Source organism: Notamacropus eugenii, chromosome 3 (assembly GCF_028372415.1).
Source record: "Notamacropus eugenii isolate mMacEug1 chromosome 3, mMacEug1.pri_v2, whole genome shotgun sequence".
NCBI classification, from domain to species: domain Eukaryota; kingdom Metazoa; phylum Chordata; class Mammalia; order Diprotodontia; family Macropodidae; genus Notamacropus; species Notamacropus eugenii.
The window spans coordinates 273,721,184-273,740,709 of NC_092874.1; the positions used below are offsets into that span (position 1 = coordinate 273,721,184).

At 36.9% G+C, this 19,526-nt stretch overlaps 1 long non-coding RNA gene across 1 annotated transcript in view; it reads left to right on the top strand.

Annotated features, from left to right (window-relative positions):
• The first annotated feature begins 826 nt into the window (after nucleotides 1-826).
• LOC140534479 (uncharacterized) overlaps nucleotides 827-19,526 on the top strand; it is a 141,994-nt gene continuing 123,294 nt past the window's right edge. The window contains exon 1 of the long non-coding RNA XR_011977329.1: nucleotides 827-1,029. This is a non-coding gene — a long non-coding RNA (uncharacterized lncRNA). The remainder of the gene's footprint in view (nucleotides 1,030-19,526) is intronic.

The window sequence follows — 19,526 nt, forward strand, 5'->3', positions numbered from 1 at the left end:
TAAAACAATTGAACAACAAATCATATTGATAAAATCACAAATTCATTTGATTTTTGTGGGGGGGGGGAGTGATATGGAGATGATCTTTTCTTTCCATTAACATCTGCAAGAATTATCTTTAATTGCTATCTAGTACTTAAAAATATTTTCTTTCTTAACATTTTTGAAAACCAGTCTGGTGATTTCATGGTAATAGGCAGCTCTTAATGAAAAGCCTTTTCTGTCAATGAAAATTAACACCTGTTCTACAAATTCTTCAAGAGCTGCCTTGAGCATTGAGAGGTTAAATTACTTGTTCAGAATCACACAGTCTGTAACAGGTTTTGATCCCAGATCTATTTTGACTTAGAATACAGTTCTCTATCCACTGAGCCAAGTTGCCTCTGTTTTTGAACAATTTTTTAAAAAATCAATTTCATCTATTCCTATATAGTAAAGACCTAAATATTTTGAACAATTGAGGGATTTTTTTGCTTTTAAAATCAGTTATTACTCACTTCCTGAGAGATGTTATAGTTATGCTATGATCCTACATTATACATGCTAACTATTCCTAGGTATAACTTCTTTCCTATAGCACAAAGTTCTTTACCTGGTATCTATGGAGTTTATCTTTTAAAATAACTATTTTTCATCATAACTGCTTTCCTTTGTAATTCTACGTGTTTTATGCATTTAAGGTCAAGATTCTGAGAAGGGGTCCATTTATTTCACCAGATGCTGCCTAAAGGTTACATCATCAAACACAAACAAGCAAAAAGATTAAGAATCCTCCAGAGGAGAATAACATTCCACAGTCATTTGAAAATTTAACTTTTCTGTAGATTACTCGATAAAGTCAGTTACTTGGATAGCTGGCCAACCCAAAGCCAGATGCCTGCATTTACTCTTAATCCACAGCAGGGCCACATCTGCAAGCTGTAAATAAAATTTGAATGGATAACCCAGCACCACCACCTGCTGTTCAAGAAAGAAAATTCAACTGGGTCTGTTTGGCTTACACTGAGAGGAAGAGGGAAACCATTGCAGGTGAGAAATTGTCAAAGAGATTTTTAAAAATTTACAGCACTTCTATCATTCTGGTATTCTGTTATCTTTATGTTTCTCTGATTTTAAATATGCGCCAATTTTTAAAAAAGATAATTCTATAAAGAAGAATTGAATTAAGCAAATAAGGCTCCAGACCCCCTCCCCCCAAAAATGTCAATACACTTTATACATTTAATTAAATTTAAAATTAAAATTTAATTCAACTGAAGCTTGAAGGAAAAAAATTCAGAGTAGGATTCTAAGTAAGGTGTTACCCTTACCCTTTCTGATTACTTCTTCTTCTCTCATCCTTTTCCAATGTATAAGATTAAGTGCCAATTTTCATCAATTTTCTATTTATGCCACTGTCAAAAACTTGGAAGTGGTTGCTCCCTCCCCAGGTGTTGGTGTTTGGATTCCTCCTTTTCTTTGTTTTCTCCTTGTAGATAAACTGCAATGGATTTCTATTATCTCTGGGGTCCTCTCTATTTGGCACTTAATACCCTGACTGTGGTTAGACCTTGAGACTCTGTCATAATCCCATTTCTCTCCCTATAATCTCTCATTTGGTGTAATGGGTAGATTTCTGACCTTGAAATTAGCAACAACCAGGTTCAGGATCCCAGCTTGGACTTTACCTCGTTGTAAAACTCTGAGCAAGTTCTCTTAATTTCAGTTTTTAGTTGTGTCTGACCTTTTGTGACCCCATTTGGGATCTTCTTGGCAAAGATAACAGGGTGATTTGCTATTTTCTGCTCTAGTTCATTTTACAGATGGGGAAACTAAGCCAAACAGAGTTAAGTGACTTGCCAAGGGTCACACAGCTAAGAAGTGTCTGAGGCCAAATGTGAATTCACGAAGATGAGTTTTCCCGATTCCAGGGCTTGCATTCTATCCACTGAGTCATCTAACTATGTACTTTAATAAATATTCATTGCTTCTGCCCCCCCCCACCTTTGCCCCCATAGAATGTAAGCCCCATCAGGAAAGGATTTTTTTCTTTGGAGGAGGGTCTCTTTATCCCTTAGTTTTCAAGATATGCTTGGCATATAAACGGCACTGAATATAAGTGTGGTGTTTAATTGATCAATTGATTCTGTCATCACAAATCTTATAAGTATGCCATATTTGCATTTGTGTAAATTACTGAGCAGCCATGTTTAATGGGGTCCAGAACAAAGCCCAGAAGCTTTCCACTAAAGGCTTTTCTTCACAATGACCCTTCTCTCACCCTTCTTTGGGACTGGTTGGTCAACTAGTTTGGTAGTTGTATAACCACTTATAACCAGTTGCCACTATCTTGTTCGAACAATTCAATTTTCACCTAAATTCAGTCTCACTATACCATGCTTATCACTTTTCCCAGACTAGAATCTTCATCACCAAAGTGAATGAAGTTAGTTTGCCACCATATACTTAATAGCTCCATGCTGGTTTATAAATGATTGGTACTCCCCTTTCTAAGTACTCACAGACCTTCTTTTTAATAATCTATACCTGAAGAATGAAAAGAATAATTTCTCCTTGGTAACAATATAATAGGAAGAAAAATAACAGTTAAAAGACCTCAAAACTCTGATCCAAGCAGCCAATAATAGTGACCTGAAAAGACTTATGAAACAGTCTACCTCCTCATATGTTGAAAGAGAGGTATGAGACTACCAGTGCAATGTGAATGATGTATTCTCAAAACTGGTTAATTTGCTTTGCTGACCTGTACAGAATATCCCAAAATTCTTCATGGTTTTAGTTGCTTAAGGCTGCATGCAGAATTTTGGGACACCCATTTTTTAAATGGGAGAACATCTAAGGGAAATGGGTAGGAGAGGTTAATAGATGATGATAAAAGTGCTAAAAAAAAAAAAGATTTTTATAGATTAAAAGATGGAATTGAATTTCTGACTTTAAAGTTTAAGTTCAATGTCCTCATCTTATAAACAGAGATCCATAGAAAGTAAATTGCTTGTCCAGAGTCACATATCTAATAAATATGTAAGGTGAGATTTGAACCCATGTGTATTAGGATGCTAAGTCCTGTATTGGATCCACTATATCTGGTTGTTCCTCAGATTGTGGTCCTGGAAACCCCTTGGGGTCTTTAAGATCCTTTTGGTTGTATCATAAAGGACATTTTGTCACCCAAAGGATAATGATAGACCTGTGCCAAGTGTTATTTTGTCATTCTGCTGCCCCCCCAAGATATGCCTTCTACCTTTCATAGATATTCATGATAAGTCTCAACATCTCTAATATTTTGATACATTTCAAACTCTTGGCTGAATTCTTTTATACTAGCTTCAGAAAGATTTCTGATATCCTGAAAGCTGTGTCCATATGAAATAAAAGAAGAAAAGATATAGGAAATACCTATGAATCTTGATCAATTCAGATTACTTCCAGCTAAACTATTAAGGACTAGGAGTGGGAAGAAATCCCAGGTCAGAAGATGCTCACATTTCAAATTCACATCACTTTCTAGATGATGTACAATTGTTGTTGTTTTTGTGTTCATCCTTTGTTGACAAAGAAGACCACGCCATCAGAGAAATGATGACATGACTTGCACTTGACTTTACTTTGAGTAGAGAGGGCTGTGCAAGGTCACCAACCTCACTTTCTCTTCCTGAGCCATCAGAATCCAATGACCAGATATTCATCAGGATGACTGGAGATGACTCTCCAGTTGACATACAATAAAAAGAGCAAGAATAAGTGCCTAGAGAGCTTCACCAAAATGGAAAAACAAATAGTATATTTTGCATATTAGCTTAGATTAAAAAAAATTGGAACTTCTCTTTTAATTATTATCTGAAAGAGGTAAAATTTCAGGCCATAGTAAGAATAGAATTAAAATGACCACTATTAGTTCATCAGGAGACATCATGGTCCAATATAAAAGAAAAACTTTTACAAAGAGCCAGAGCTAAGAAGGTAATATGCTCCAGTGGAAAGAATATTGGCAGTAGAGTCAGACAACTTGAATTAGAATTCCATCTCTTATGATTACTACCTATGTGACCTGGGGCTCATTGGTAAAATAAGAGAATTGGATGAGAGAGTCTCTGAGGTCCCTCCTAGCTGTAAATCTATGAAATATACTCCAACCTATCCCCCTTATTTTTCCCCTCCTTCTCCTCTTCTTCCTTCTTTTCTTCCTCCTCCTCTTTCTCCTTTCAATTTTGGACCCAATTCATATTTTATCTGCATTGCATGTCCAAGATATATGTACTGATGCATCCACTCAGGATGATAGCACCCTCAACAATGACAAGGAAGTCAGGAAAAAAAAAAGTTTAGTGGGGTAGAGAATGAGTTCAGTTTTAGGCATATTGAGTTTAAGATGTCTGAAAGGTATTTGGAGGTCTAGAGAGATGTAAGGGCTAGGATGAGTAGAATGAAGAGCCATTGGTATAAAGATGATAATGGAACCCATGGTGATGAGATCAACAGGTGATATAGTATAGAGATAGAAGAGAAAAATGCCCAAAAAGGAATCCTGGGTGACCCCTACTCTTAGCAGGCTTGATGCAGATGAAGATCTAGCAAAGGAAACAGAGAAGGAATAGTCAGACAGGTAAGAGGAAAATCTGAAGAGAATGGTGTCACGAAAACCTAGAAAAATGTTCAAGAAGAAGGTGGTCAAGAGTGTGTCAAAAGTTGTAGGGAAATCAAGAAGAATAAGGAAAAGCCATTAGATTTGGAAATTTAGAGATCATTAGAACTTTGGAAAGAGTTGGGACATAAAGGCCTGAGAAGTTAAGTCACTTGCTTAGGATCACCCAACTAATATGGTTACTGATGTCTAGGTCTTCCTGCCTTTGGGGCTTGTCTTGTTACTTCAGTGATTCAAGTTACCATTAGTAGTTTCTGCCAAGTAGTAGGATGCAAAATTACATACACACACACACACACACACACACACACTCACACACTCACACACACACACACATACAATAGCATTTCTATTTAGTAATAACAGAATTAAATGAATTTTTTTGAAAAAGGAAGTTCTTCAAAATTGCTACAACATTCATAAAATATCTGGGATTCAGCGTTCAAAGATGCACTAAAGACTTCTACAGACACAGTTACCAAACAGTATTTAAGTAAGTAAAGCACAATTGAAATAATTGGAGAAATATTCAGTGTCTCATTTAAGGCCTTTTTTTAATGGATGCATGGCCACCAATATTTAATCCAGTAGAACAAGGGATATTAGCCCTTTGCATTATCACTAATATTCCCTCTTCCTACTGCTATAATTTACATGTGAAAGAAGAAAACAACATAGACACATGCCAATCAGGAGAGGCAACAGCTCTTGACCATTATGGGCAACTCCTAAAGCACTCTTAATTGACCAATTTCCTGTTCCCAGTCACTGCCACAGAAAGATAGGACCAATAGAATAGGGAGATGCAGTGCAGCAGGAGATAATGTACCAACCTTAGCATCAGGAATGGCTTGTGACTGTTAAGAGTTTGAATCCTGGCTGCATAACTAACTACCTGTATGATTTTGGACAAATCACTTAATTTCTCCACTTATCTTAGCACCATAAATTGAGGAAGCCTCTAAAGTCCTTTCTAGTTCTCAATCTATAATCTTATGCATCTCCCCAAAGACTTATAACTGCATGACCATGAGCAAGTCATTTTATGTCTCCAGACCTCAGACTTTTATAACAGGATATTAGAGACCATGTATACTGCCTGAAACACCAGCCCTATCCTCCTATTTGAGCATTTGTGTGGTTCTTCTGACACCATGGCAGACTTGGACATTGTGACGCATAAATTTACTCTTTCCCTTTCATCTGGGATGGAGAAATGGAAGGAAGAACCTCAAGTAGTATCTGAGAGTATGAAGATCCACAAAACCACATTAGTTAAGGGGCTGAGGATCATAAAGGGAGGGACATGGGACAACAGCCAGGCACCTGTGCATATCTGGGTGTAGGGGGTCTCTGGCAGGCATCACAATAGAGAAGGACAAAGGTGGGAGATCAGATAAGAAAGAACCCTGGAAAAGCAACAGTGGTGACCAGAAAATCTTGAGGAGAGATAGCAGTTGCTAAAAATGAAGTGTAAATGCTGGGACACCAAGATGAGGACTGAATGGCCTGGCTAGACAGAAACAACATGGAGAAGATGCTGAGATGGGGGAATCATTTTTGCAGCTGAGAAGAGAATTAGTGACTCCGTGTCTTCCACATTCTTAGCTTCCTTTTCACTTGAAGTCAGGAAGACTTGGGTTCAAGTCATACCTCAAATTCTTACTAGCTGGGTGACATTGGTCAAGCCACTTAACCTCTCCCTGCCTACATCTCCATTTGAGAAATAAGAAGTCGAATATTACTATGCCTGAAGTTATAATGAATATGATGAATACAGAGAAGTATGGAAAGCTTTATATGAACTGATGCAAAGGGATGCCAGAAAAAAAAGTGTGTGCATGCACACATACATACACACATATTCATGCATTCATATATACACGATTGTTTTTTCTGCTCTCTTCACATTTTCAGTCATGACCACTTTTCATGACCCATTTAGAGTTTTCATGGAAACAGTACTGGAGTGGTTGGCCAGCTCCTGCTCCAGCTCCTTCTACAGAATAGGAAACTGAAACAAACAAGGTTAAGTGACTTGCCCAGGTTTGCACAGCTAGTAAGTGTCTGAGGATTTTAAAGGAAAATGAGTCTTCTTGACTCTAGGGACAGACCTCTGTCTACTGTGCCACCTAAATGCCCTCTGTCATTGTGAATACAGCAATAAAAATGGAAAGAATAGCATCACCAATTAAAATAAATTCTCAAACTGAACTTTGTGCTATTATAATGATCAGATCTGTCCCTGTAGATGAGAAGACACATCTCCCTCTCAACTTTTAGAAGTGGGGGAATATGGATATAAAACTTTACCTATACTGTCAGAGTTAGTTGGTATGCTGATTAGTATTGCTGTTTCTTTTATTATTATCATTATTTTCTATAGACAGTAGTTCTGGTGAATGGGAGGTGGGAAGGAAAGCAGTTGGGTGATATGGTAGATAGAATATTGGACTTGGATTTAGGAAGATATGAATTTGATTCCTTCTCCAGACATTTACCAACTATGTGACCCTGAATAAGGTATTTAACTTCTCTGCACCTCAGTTTTCCCATATGTAAAATGTATAAGTTGGCTTCAATAGTTGGCAAGGTCCCTTCAACTCTAAATCTGTGATTCTAGGGTATGTGTATATAAAATGTGATTTTAAATCATATTTAAATCAAAACATTTCTAAAGAAAAATGAGAAGTCGTGTTAATATGCTGATCTCATTCCAAGTTGCAAAGATATATGTTGCCTTATGACTTCAAATTTTATTTATATTAGCTGTACAATGATTATTTTAAAAAATAAATTCCTGCGAAGCATGCAATGTGCCTTCTCATAAAAGGCAATTTGAGTCTTTGGGGAAATCCATGGCTGAAATTAATTTTGGATTCTTCCTTTATTATTGAGCATTTTCATCTCCAAACAGAGTTCTCATTCCAATTTCTGGGGTATAATTCTCTATTACAAAAGGCCCATAAACATTGAGCTCAGAAACACTTGAAAAATTTTGGAAGATGTCTCATGTCAGGTTGGCCAAGGAACAAAAACAATTTTACTTTTCCTAATGATATTGATATTTCATGGAATTGGAAGGGACTTAGAATAAGATCTTGCTGGCACAAGAAAAGACAGAGAACTCTATTCCTTCAGTGCCAAGTGTTAAAGAGGCCATCATTTTGATTCTCAATGGTTCATTCCTTCAAGTTTCCCTTAAACGTATTTTCCATTTCTATCATATTCTTTTAATGTATAATGGGGGAATGTGAAGTTGACTTATACGTGAAAAAAGAGTTAGATTTGAGATCAAAGGATTTGGTTTGAATTTCAGCTCTGCTGTTTAATATCTCTATGACTTGGACAAGGGACAATTTCTCTGTTTTTTCAGCTTCTTCACCTGCAAAATGATGAGTGGTTTCAATGGCCTCTAAGATCCTCTCTGAATCTAAATCTATCACCTTATGTTCCTCACCTTCATGGTTCTTCACTCCTTTTCCCATATCTATATCTTACCGGAAATCTTCCAACCTGTCTCTTATCAACTCTATTTTCCAACAATATCCTTTCCAAACTTTCTATATAGGCTTCCCTCACTTGTCTTTCCTCACTTTAAAATTACACACACACACACACACACACACACACACACACATATTTGTGTTTTCTTTTTTTGTTTGCTCACTCATTTCTAAAAGTTCTCAATGTCACTTCTTGTTGTTTAATCATTTCAGTCTTGTCCAACTCTTCACATCCCATTTAGGGTTTTTTCTTGGTCAAGATACTGAAGTGGTTTGCCATTTCCTTTTCAAACTCATTTTATAGATGAGGAAACTGAGGTAAACAGGGTTAAGTGACTTACCCAAGGTCATACAGAAAGTAAGTATCTGAGGCCAGATTTGAACTCAGGAAAATGAGGCTTCCTGAATTCAGCCCTGGTATTCTATCCAGTGTGCCACCTATCTGCCCTTATCACTTCTAAGATCTCATATTAAAAACAAACTTTCAAATAGTCATGGACAAGAATATAGATTGTATCAGGATCATCCTGAGTTAAAGGACTGACCAACACTAGCCAAAAACCTATAAAATTCCCTAACTTCATCAAAAAAATTAGAGTAGCAAAGTAAGCAAGAAAGTTTACTGTAACTTTGATGTTTACATCAAAGGAAGTTAGGGATGGATTAAGGAGAGAAAGCTTGTTCCCATGGCTACTCTGTTACAGAAGCTCAGTCATTCCTGCTACTCACAGGGTCCTTAGTCAGCAAGTAGACCCTACAATCATTTTTGCCAGAAATCTTAGCATATTTGAACATGCCACTCACTCTGCTCTTCAAAATGTTGTTGTGGCTCCTTGTTGCCTCTAGCCCAAAATACAAATTGCTTTATTTGGCATTTAAAGTCCTTCACACTGTATCCTTCCAGGCTGATATCACATTGTTCCTTCTCATAATTTTCCCAGACTGGCTTATTGGATATTACCCATAAATGAGTGCATTCCAGGCATGGAGGAATGACCGGTACAAAAGCACAAAGATGGGGATGGAATGTTGTGTTGCTGTTCATCCTTCATTTTCAAAGAGGATCAGTGACATCATGTGTCCCGTCTTAAATTGTGTCAAGGAACAGAAAGAAAGTCAGTCTGTTGTATTGTAGAGTGAGGCAGAGATAATAATGCCCCACTCCCAACAAGCTGGGAAATATTAAGCTGTGGCCACACTTTAAAAGTTAAACAAAGGAATTTATTATTGAGCTGAAAGGCAATAGGAAGCCACTGGATGTGATTGAGTAGGGCAGTCACATGATCAGATTAGTACTTAAGGAAAATTACTTTCACAGGAGTAGGAGTAGGAGTAGGAGTAGGAGTAGGATGGACTAGTGAAAAGAGAAACTTAAAGAAGGGACCTTGATTTGGAGGCTGTTGTAATAATCAGGAAAAGTTGATAAGTGGCTAAACTAAAGTGATGGCAGTGTGATTGAAAAGGTGTCAGAAGCAAGAGGTGGAAATAGCAAGCTATGGCAACTAATTGATTGGTAATGGGTAGTGAGGGAGCGTAAGGAGTTGAAGGTAAAACTGAAGTTAGAAACATGAGATGTTGGAAAGCTGGGACGATGGGAATGCCTTCAATCAGAATTTTGAATAGGAAAGGGTTTAGGAAAAAAGATAATGAGTTCAGTTTAGATACACATTGATTTTAAGATGCCTCGATGACACTTACTTTGAAATATCTGATAGGAAATTGGTGATATGGGACTGAAGAGAAGGGTAGAGAGGAGGGTTTTACTTAGAGAGCTAGAAGTCTTGTCAACTTAGTTTCCCCAGGTTTATCTATTATATCTATGTAATAGATAAACCTGGGGAAACTAAGTTGACAAGAAAAGGCATGTGTATAGAGCAGGGGTTCCTAATTTTTGTGCGTTTGTGTCCTAGACTCTTTTGGCAATCTGGTGTGGCAAAGTAAATGCAGTAAAGGTAAACTGAGGTACATATTTGACACAAGATCATTTTATTTAGAGTGAAGTGTATAATTGTTAACAAAGTAGGTCAGACTAGCCACATCAATAAGGCCAGTGATTCCAATGAGAAAGTGGGCAAGGAGAGGAATTCTCTTTATTGACATAGTAATCAGAAGAGCGAGTGTGGGGAGTTGGAGAACATTAAAATTGTTTACACTGATAAAAGTGGGTTGTTATTCAGCTATGGCTAATTGTGCCATCCGTGACAATGGACAAATGTTCATTGTTTTATGGGACTCATCTACCTCTTGTAATCTTTGTTAAGGGTCCAGAACTACCAGGTCTGATGCTTCCTTTGGGGAGATCAAACTTCCCCTAACCACACAAAGGCATTACAAGGACAGACAACATTTCTTTTCTTTTCTTGGGGGTGGTGATGATAGTGGTGGTGGTAGTGGTGGTGGTGGTGATATCAAGTTAAGCCTGTCGGGGTTTACAGACCATGGGCAGATGCCCCATGGACTAATTACATAAATGATAACAGCATTCTCTTTAGTTCACACCTTTAAACTAATACAAACTAGGAAAACCTAAGCATTCTTGAGCTTAACAACAGAACCGAAAGATGTGGCTTGACTAATGGGGAATAAGGTTAATTACAGAATGGAATCAATTATTAAATGATACAGAATAATTTTAATTACTTCATTAGTAAAGACTATAGACCCCTTCTCAGAATCACATGTTTTAAAAAAATACATAATATGAGATACATAGGAAAGCAATTATGCTGAAATAAAGACATAATTTTTTTCCCTATCCAAGTTCTTGGACACCCTAAGAATCTACCACCGGTTTAAAAACACGGAGGAAGAAGAGAATATTACCCAGGGAAGAACGTTGGAGAACACCTACAATTAGGGAGTAATGAGTCAGCAAAGGAAGGAGAGGAGTAGGTTAACTAGAAGAGAGTAGAGTCATAAAAACTCAGAAGGGAGAGAATAATTCTTGATACTTTATCTTCCACCTTTGTATCTTTCCATAATCTGTCTTCCATGGATGAAATAAGTTTCTTGCAAGACTCAGCTCAGTTACCATCACCTTCAAGATGCCTTGTCAAATTCCTTCTATGTCTAATATTTCTCCTACCACTCTTACTTTGCATCTGTTTTAAATCATTATTATTATTATTTAACTAACTTTGTAGGTATTGTTTTTGCCCAATGAGTTGGTTGGAGATCAGGAATTTTTTTCCCCTTTGTTTCTCCAGTTCCTACCATAATGCCTGGAAATTGGGATAGGGACTGTATCTGTGATTTCATTGTTAATAAGATCTCCAATATAATGAAAGTCCCTCTACCAATGAGGCTAGCCACCTTTCATGTAAGTGCTATGTAAGATATAATATTTACATAGCCCTTGTCCTCATGCAATTTATACTTCCATGAAATAAATAATTGTTGATTCTCCAATATGTGCAAAACACTATATTAGCTGCCATGTTACTGCAAAATTGAGGCAGCCACAGATCCGGCTCTCCAAGAAGTTCTAAGTTTGTTGATGGAATAAGGGAATTGTTCAGGTAGCTATAGTACAAGATAGACCATAAGTGCTAATAAAGAGTTATAAACAAAGTTCCTTGGGAGTTCAAAGAAGACAGAAAATATATCTAGATGCAGAGCTCAGGAAAGTTTTCCTGGAGATGGTGGCATGTGAATTAGACTTGGAAAAACATGATGTGGGGAGAGAGAAAGTATAGGGTGAGTTCAAAATCCAAGATAGAATAATTTGGCTGAAGCACAGGCTACAGATGAAAGAACAGTTGGATAGAAGACTGAGGTAATTTGTATGTAAAGGGTAACTTGGTGCTTTAGGGAAGGATCAAATGAGATAATCCATAAAAAGTGTTTTATAAACACTTTAGAAATGCTTATCATCATTATCATTATTGAGTTGTTAGCATGGGGTACTCTATAGAGAGCTGGCCTGATGCTAGCAAAAACTGGTTTCAATTCTTGTTTCTGATACATATTGGCTGTGTGATCTAAGAAAGTCAATTAATCTATCTGTGCTCTTAGCAACTTCCTAAGATTGTAAGTTACAGAAAAGGTTTCAATAAGCATTGGGAGAGAGAATTCCTTGCCCGGAAATTCCCTGTGTCAGTGGAAGCACAGGTGCATTCCCTATCCCTAAGATTATCAACAGTCATTACTTTAAGACTTAATCTTTAAGAACCTACTCTGTGTTAACCAATATGCTAGAGCTACAGATACAAAAAGAGTCAAAAGATAATCCCTGGCCTCAAGGACCTCACAGTCTAATGCAAGAGAGGACAAGTAAATGAGTACCTGCAAAGCAAGCTATATTAGGGATAAATAGGAAATAATCAATGGAGGGAAGGCACTGGATTTAGGAGGGATTTGGGAAGGCTTCCCATAGAAGATGGAATTTTAGTTGAGACTTAGAGGAAACCAAAAAAGTCAGTGGTCAGAGGAGTAGATGGAGAGCATTCTACCTTAGGGGACAGACAAGAAAATGCCCTGGAGCTGAAAAATGGTGTGTCTTGTTCAAAGAACGGCCAGTCAGGGTCACTGGATGGAAGAGTAAGTGTTGGGGAATAAAGTGAAAGAAGACTGGAAAGATAGGAAGGGGGTAAGTTATGAAGGGATTTCAATACCAAACTGACCATTTTTTTTAATCTTGGAGGCAAGAGGAGCCACTGGAGTTTATTAAGTTAGGGGGTGGGAAGGGTGTGGTATATGACATGGTTGGCCCTGTGCTTTGGGAAAATCACTTTGTTGCTCTTTCTTCATACTTAAAGAGGACCAAAATGACATCACAATGTTGGGGTTGAGGTGTGGTGTATTCAACTATGGCTGATCAAACAAATACAATCTTGGAATCCTGCCTCAGTTTCTTCATCTGTAAAACTGGGATAATAATAACATCCACCATCCAGGGCTGATGTGAGGATAAAGTGAGATAATATTTATAAAGTACTTTGCAAACCTTGAATTGTTATATAATTGCTAGCTATTATTTCAGAGGCAGCTAAGTGGTGACATGAGTAGCATGCTGGACCTGGCATCAGGAGGACCTGAATTCAGATCCAGCCTCAGAAACTTACTAGCTATTTGACCTTGGAAAAGTTACTTAACTTCTCTTTACCTGCCTCAGCTTTCTTATCTGTAAAAAGAGGATAATAATAATGTCTATTTGTTGGGAGCATAAAGTAAAATATTATTTGTAAAATGCTTTGCAAACCTTTAAAGTGCTACATAAATGCTAGCTATTGTATAATATCAGATGTTTGCTTTATACTGTTGATATTTTTTTCTTTCCCTTTTTAAGTATTTATTTGAAAGGATGACTTCTGAAAGAGGTTCAACAGAGGGACAGAGTGGGAAATATAGGTGAGGAGGAAAAAATAAAAGACTTCAATAAAATGTTTTAAAACAATGACACAAAATAATTTTATCCAAAGCCACCATAAAATTTCCTGATACATATGGGTCTACACCCTGGGTCTCTACATTCCAAATCCCACACTTTTCCAACTAAACCACTCTCATCTGGAGTCTTAAATTGTGTATATATTACTGAGTGACTAATTATAAATACCCTATTCCTCATTTTCAGAATTCTTCCCAAAGTTTCCATTATATTCTCAGAATATTAAAAAAAATATCCAAATTCAATGAAATTCCACCCATTCCCTCCCCAGTCCCTACCCTGGGTCCCCAAAGGAGGGTGGAATGGTCATTAGAGCAAGAAAAAAATGCAAGGATCAGAAACCTGAGTCAATTGTATTTCCATTTTCAACATGCAACAGGAAATATCTTGGATGGAATTCTAACAAGAAAAATGAAAGGGAAATATAATCTAATAAGAAAAGTGTGAAGAAAATAACAGGTAACACAAACCATATGCCCTGGAGTAGGCTGAAAGTAAACACAATAAAGCTATGTTGGTTTTTAGAAAGGAGAAAGTCAAAACACTTTAGTGACTGGCACCAAATTGCTCCCGGTACTTAGACCCTGTAGCTGTAAGAAGAGTTGGTTAGGAGTAAGGGGGAGAACATTGGTGCAGAGTCCAAGGAGAAGATCACAGGATCCTGGATTTTAAGAGCTGGGAAGGACCTCAAAGGTCATTGAGTACAATGTCTCCTTTTTATAGGTGAGGAAGAAAACCAAGAGAGTGAAGGGATATGCTGTCTGTGTGAGGTCGATTTGAACTAAGTATCTCATTCCCCAAATCCACCACTGTTTTCCTGTTATATCTCTGATAAAAAGGGTGAGAGTGGCTTTCTTAGACACTATTCTGAATATAAAGCAAAAATTCAGAAACCTTAACAGTGACTCACCATGCTGCATTACAGTCTCCTCTGCACCTTGTTTCTATTATTATTAAATTGATTTCTATTATTATTAAAAATATATAAACATTATTATAATAACTAAATCACCAGTACTATTTAAATTGACTAAATTATTAAATATATCTGAACTGATTTTATCATCAATATAGAATATAAGAATTATAATAACAAATGGTACTATAATAATTAAGTAATAATTATTGATTAATTTAAATTATTGAATATTATTAAATTGATTTTTATTCTAAACTTAACCCCTCAAAAATAGCATTTCTGCATAAAAATAGCTAACATTTATATGGTTCTTACTATGTACCAGGTGGTGCACTTTACAAATATTATTTCATTTGATCCTCATAACAACTCTGGGGGGAAGATCTGTTATTATTTCCATTTCACAGATGAAGAAACTGAGGCAAACGGAGAAGACTTGCCCAAGGTCATACAGCTAATAATCATTCAAGAGCTCAAATTATCTTGACTCCAGACTCATTGTACCACCTGCCTGTCTAAACTTGAAGGCTAAGGTCATGGAGGACAGCTAATACAATGTCAGAAAGAGTGTTGTGCTTGAGGAAATGAACATACTGCTGGAGTACATTGAAGGGAGTAAGACATAAGAGATAGGAAGGAATCAGATTATACAGAGCTTTAAATGCCAAACAAAATAGTATATATTTGATCATGGAGGTAATAAAGAATTATTGTGGCTCATTGAAACAGTGTGATCTATGCTTTAGAAAAATAACCTTGATAGCTGATTGAGGGATGAATTTGGAGTACAGTTGAAATAGGAAATCTGATTGAAAGGCTAGTATAATGGTCCAGATGAGAGGTGATGAGGACCCAAATGAAGATTGTGACTATATGAGTGGAAAGAAGGAGACAGCTATAAGAAATGTAAAGATAGATACTTAGGCTTACGTGGGTCTAGTGATTTTCCCAGGCTCACAAAGCTGGTAAGGTTGAGAGCACCCTGGTGTGGTCACTCTCTCCACTGAGACAAATCAGTAACTCATCTGTTACCTACATTCTTTGAGAGTTTCTTCTGCCCCAAAAAGTTAAGTGACTTTTAATCAGCCATAGAGACAGCATAAGTCACAAGTAGTACTTAAACCCAGATACTTCCCGATCCCAGCTCTCTACATTACACAATACTGCCTCTTATCATCATCATCACCATCATCATCATCATCATCATCATCTGCTCTAATTGAAATGATTCATTATGTATTTAAAATTTCAAATTACATTGAATCCAATACACTTAAGTTTTTTTTTTCCTTGTCTTCTACATGCCATAGTCATTGCACAAAGAAAAAATAAAATAAAATTCCATAGGAAAGGAATCAATGGTACTTGACATTGTCCATCCTTCTGAGGAATGCCTAAGCTGCAAACACTGCTCTTGCTTTCTCTCTGGGCTGTATGCATTTCCAACATTTGCCAAATCTCATGTCATTCCTAGTCCAGAAAGTAGCCTTTAGTGGACAGAAATTTTGATTTGTTTGACTTAGGAGAAGAAAAAAATCATTCTCTGCCCAGTTCTTTGTATAATTCCTGGAAAAACATATGCTGTCAAAACACTCTCTGACCAAGTAAAAGTGAGTTTGATGGAAGCTGTTGGATCTTTCAATCACAGATTAAAGAGGAAAACAGAGAAATGCAGGTTAGAAATCCCAATTGTTGATTCCAGTAAAGTTTTCCTCACCAATGAATAGAACATTCTTTCCTACTGAAATGACATCATAACGACATTTACAGGCCATGAACACAATGAAGGATGGAATAGTGAGGGAGTGGGAGGGAAATTCCAAAATAAAAGCCAAAATGCCAATGAAAAATAAAAAAGATTACTGTATTTTCCCCACATTTACAAAAGATGAGTTTTCCAGTTCAATTAGCAGCAACTGGAGAAGGAATTACTACTATAGAATTTCAAATATATTATTGTGACCTATATTTGTGACAAGGAAAGACACTCAGCAAACTAATCAGTAATGAAAAGCACCCTGGCTTAGGAATCAGGGAAAGGCATTAGACCTACTCAACTCAAGTCAAGTCAACAAGCTTTTATTAAGCATTAAGTAGATGCCAGGCACTGTATTGAGTGTTAGGGATGCAAAGAATTGTTAAAACTCTCACTAACCTCTAGGAGTTCACATTATAATTAGGGATGCCATATTGGATCTGCCACTCACTAGTCTTTTGAGGCACCTTCCAAATCTAAGATTCTATGATTTTATGCTTTAAAAGGAGTTGACAGTAGAAGTAGATCTCTAGTAGGACTAGATCTCTAGTCATCCTGATCTATATCTTGCCACTGGATCCAGATGGCTTTGGAGGTAAAAGTGAGACTGGTGACTTTGCACAGCCCTCTCTCACTTAAATCTAATTCACTCTCAAGTCATGGTATCACCTCCCTGATGTCATGGTCCTCTTCAAGAATGAAAGACAAACAGCACTTATTTGGAATCAGTTTGCTTCTCCACAAAATTAGGTTGGATTAGATGACCTAAAGGGTCAATCCTAGCTGTAGTTTTGTGACAGTGACTTCTGAGTCTGGATATGTTCTAAACATGAGAAATGAGTAGAAGACAAAATATTTTGAGTAAACAATTCAGACATACCACACCTGTGAAAATAGAAATCACAGGATTGACCTTATATATGAAGAATGAATCATAAAATGTCAGAGTTAATAGCGAGCTCAAAGATTATCCAATCTAACCCCCTTCATTTTACATAAAAGTGCCAAATTAAGCAACTTTGCCACCATCATCAGATCCATTTTTGGGCAAAGGAGGAACAGTAATCTAAGTCTCTTGGATCCTGACTTAGGGCTAGTTCTAATATGTCTAATATGTAGTACATAGAGAGTACAGGGCCTTGAGGGATATTTGCAATCAAGGGTCAGGACATGACTAATGATACTGTGAAAGAAATGGACCAGCACTTTGTACCTGGTTGGACATTAGACGTGAGGGAAAGGAGAAGGTCAAGAATGACTTTTTTTTTTAATTAATTACTTTTATTTATTTTCAGTGTTCTACAATCACTACCATATAATTTAGATTATTATTTTCCCTCCCTCTCTGCTCCCTCCCCCCTCTCTCCCCAAGATGGCATACAATTTTGTATAGGTTCTACACATATATTCCTATTAAATACATTTTCACTATAGTCATGCTGCATTGAAGAATTAAAATGAGTAGGAGAAATCATCTAACAAACCAAAACACAATACACACACACAAACACACACACACACACACACACACACACACACAAAATGATCTGCTACATTCTGTCATTGAATTCCATAGTTCTTTCTCTGGATGTGGAAGATATTTTGCCTTAGAAGACGACTGGGGATTTTTTTAAGTCCTTGCATTGCAATGAAGTTCCCAAGTCTACCAGAAAAACCTCTCCCACACTGTGGTCATTGCTGTGCACAAAGTTCTCCTGGTTCTGCTCCTTTCACTCAGCATCAGATCATGTAAGTCCTTCCAGGCCTCTCTGAAGTCTTCTTGTTCATCATTTCTTATAGCACACTAGTATTCCATTACATTCATATACCATAATTTATTCAACCATTCCCCAGTTGATGGGCATCCCCTTGATTTCCAGTTTTTGGTCACCACAAAGAGTGCTGCTATAAATATTTTCGTATTTGTGGGACCGTTTCCCATTTTTATGATCTCTTGGGGATACAGTCCTAGAAGTGCTGTTGCTGGGTCAAAGGGTGTGCACATTTGTGTAGCCCTTAGGGCATACTTCCAAATAGCTCTCCAGAATGGTTGGATCAGCTCACAGCTCCACCAACAGTGTATTAGTGTTCCAACTATGTCACATCCATGCCAACATATATCATCCAATCTGATAGGTACGATGTGGTACCTCAGAGTTGTTTTGATTTGCATCTCTCTAATCAAAAGTGATTTAGAGTATTTTTTCATACTATTATAGGTATCTTTAATTTCTTCCTCTGAAAATTGCCTGTTCATATCCTTTGACCATTTATCAATTGGAGAATGACTTGTATTTTTGTACATTTGACTCAGTTCTCTATATATTCTAGAAATGAAGCCTTTTTTCCCTACATTAGCTGTAAAAATTCTTTCCCAATTTTCTATATCCCTCCGAATTTTGGTTGCATTGGTTTTGGTTGTGCAAAATCTTTTCAGTTTAATGTAATCAAAATTATCCATCTTGCACTTCATAATGCTTTCTATCTCTTCTTTAGTCAAAAATTCTTCCCTTTTCCATAAATCTAATAAACACATTATTCCTTGCTCCACCAATTTGTCCATAGTATCAATCTTTATACCTAAATTGTGTACCCATTTGGACTTTATTCTTGTGTACGGTGTCAGGCATGGGTCTATGCCTAGTTTCCACCACACTTTTATCCAGTTTTCCTTTTTTGTCTACCAGTGAGTTCTTATCCCAGAAGCTGGGGTCCTTGGGTTTATCAAACAGTAGATTGCTATATTCATTGTCTACTGTGCCTTGAGTACCTAGAATATTTCGCTTGTCTACCCTTCTGTTTCTTAGCCAGTACCAAATGGTTTTGATAATTGCTGTTTTATAATACAATTTGAGATCTGGTAGCACTAGGCCACCTTCCCTAGCATTTCTTTTCATTAGTCCCCTTGATATTCTGGACTTTTGTTCTTCCAGATGAATTTTGATACTATTTTTCTAGCTCCAGAAAATAATTATCAGATAGTCTAATTGATATGGTACTAAATAATTGAATTAATTTAGGTAGAATTGTCATGTTTGTTTTATTGGCTCAGTTTACCCAAGAGCAACTGATGTTTTTCCTTTTACTTAGGTCTGACTTTATTTGTGTGAAAAGTGTCTTGTAATTGTGTTCACATAGTCCCTGGGTTTGTTTTGGCAGGTAAACTCCCAAATATTTTATAGTGTCTACCCTAGTTTTAAATGGAATTTCTCTTTCTATCTCTTGCTGTTGGGCTTTGTTACTAATATATAGAAATGCAAAAGATTTGTGTGGGTTCATTTTGTAACCTGCAACTTTGCCAAAGTTGTTTATTA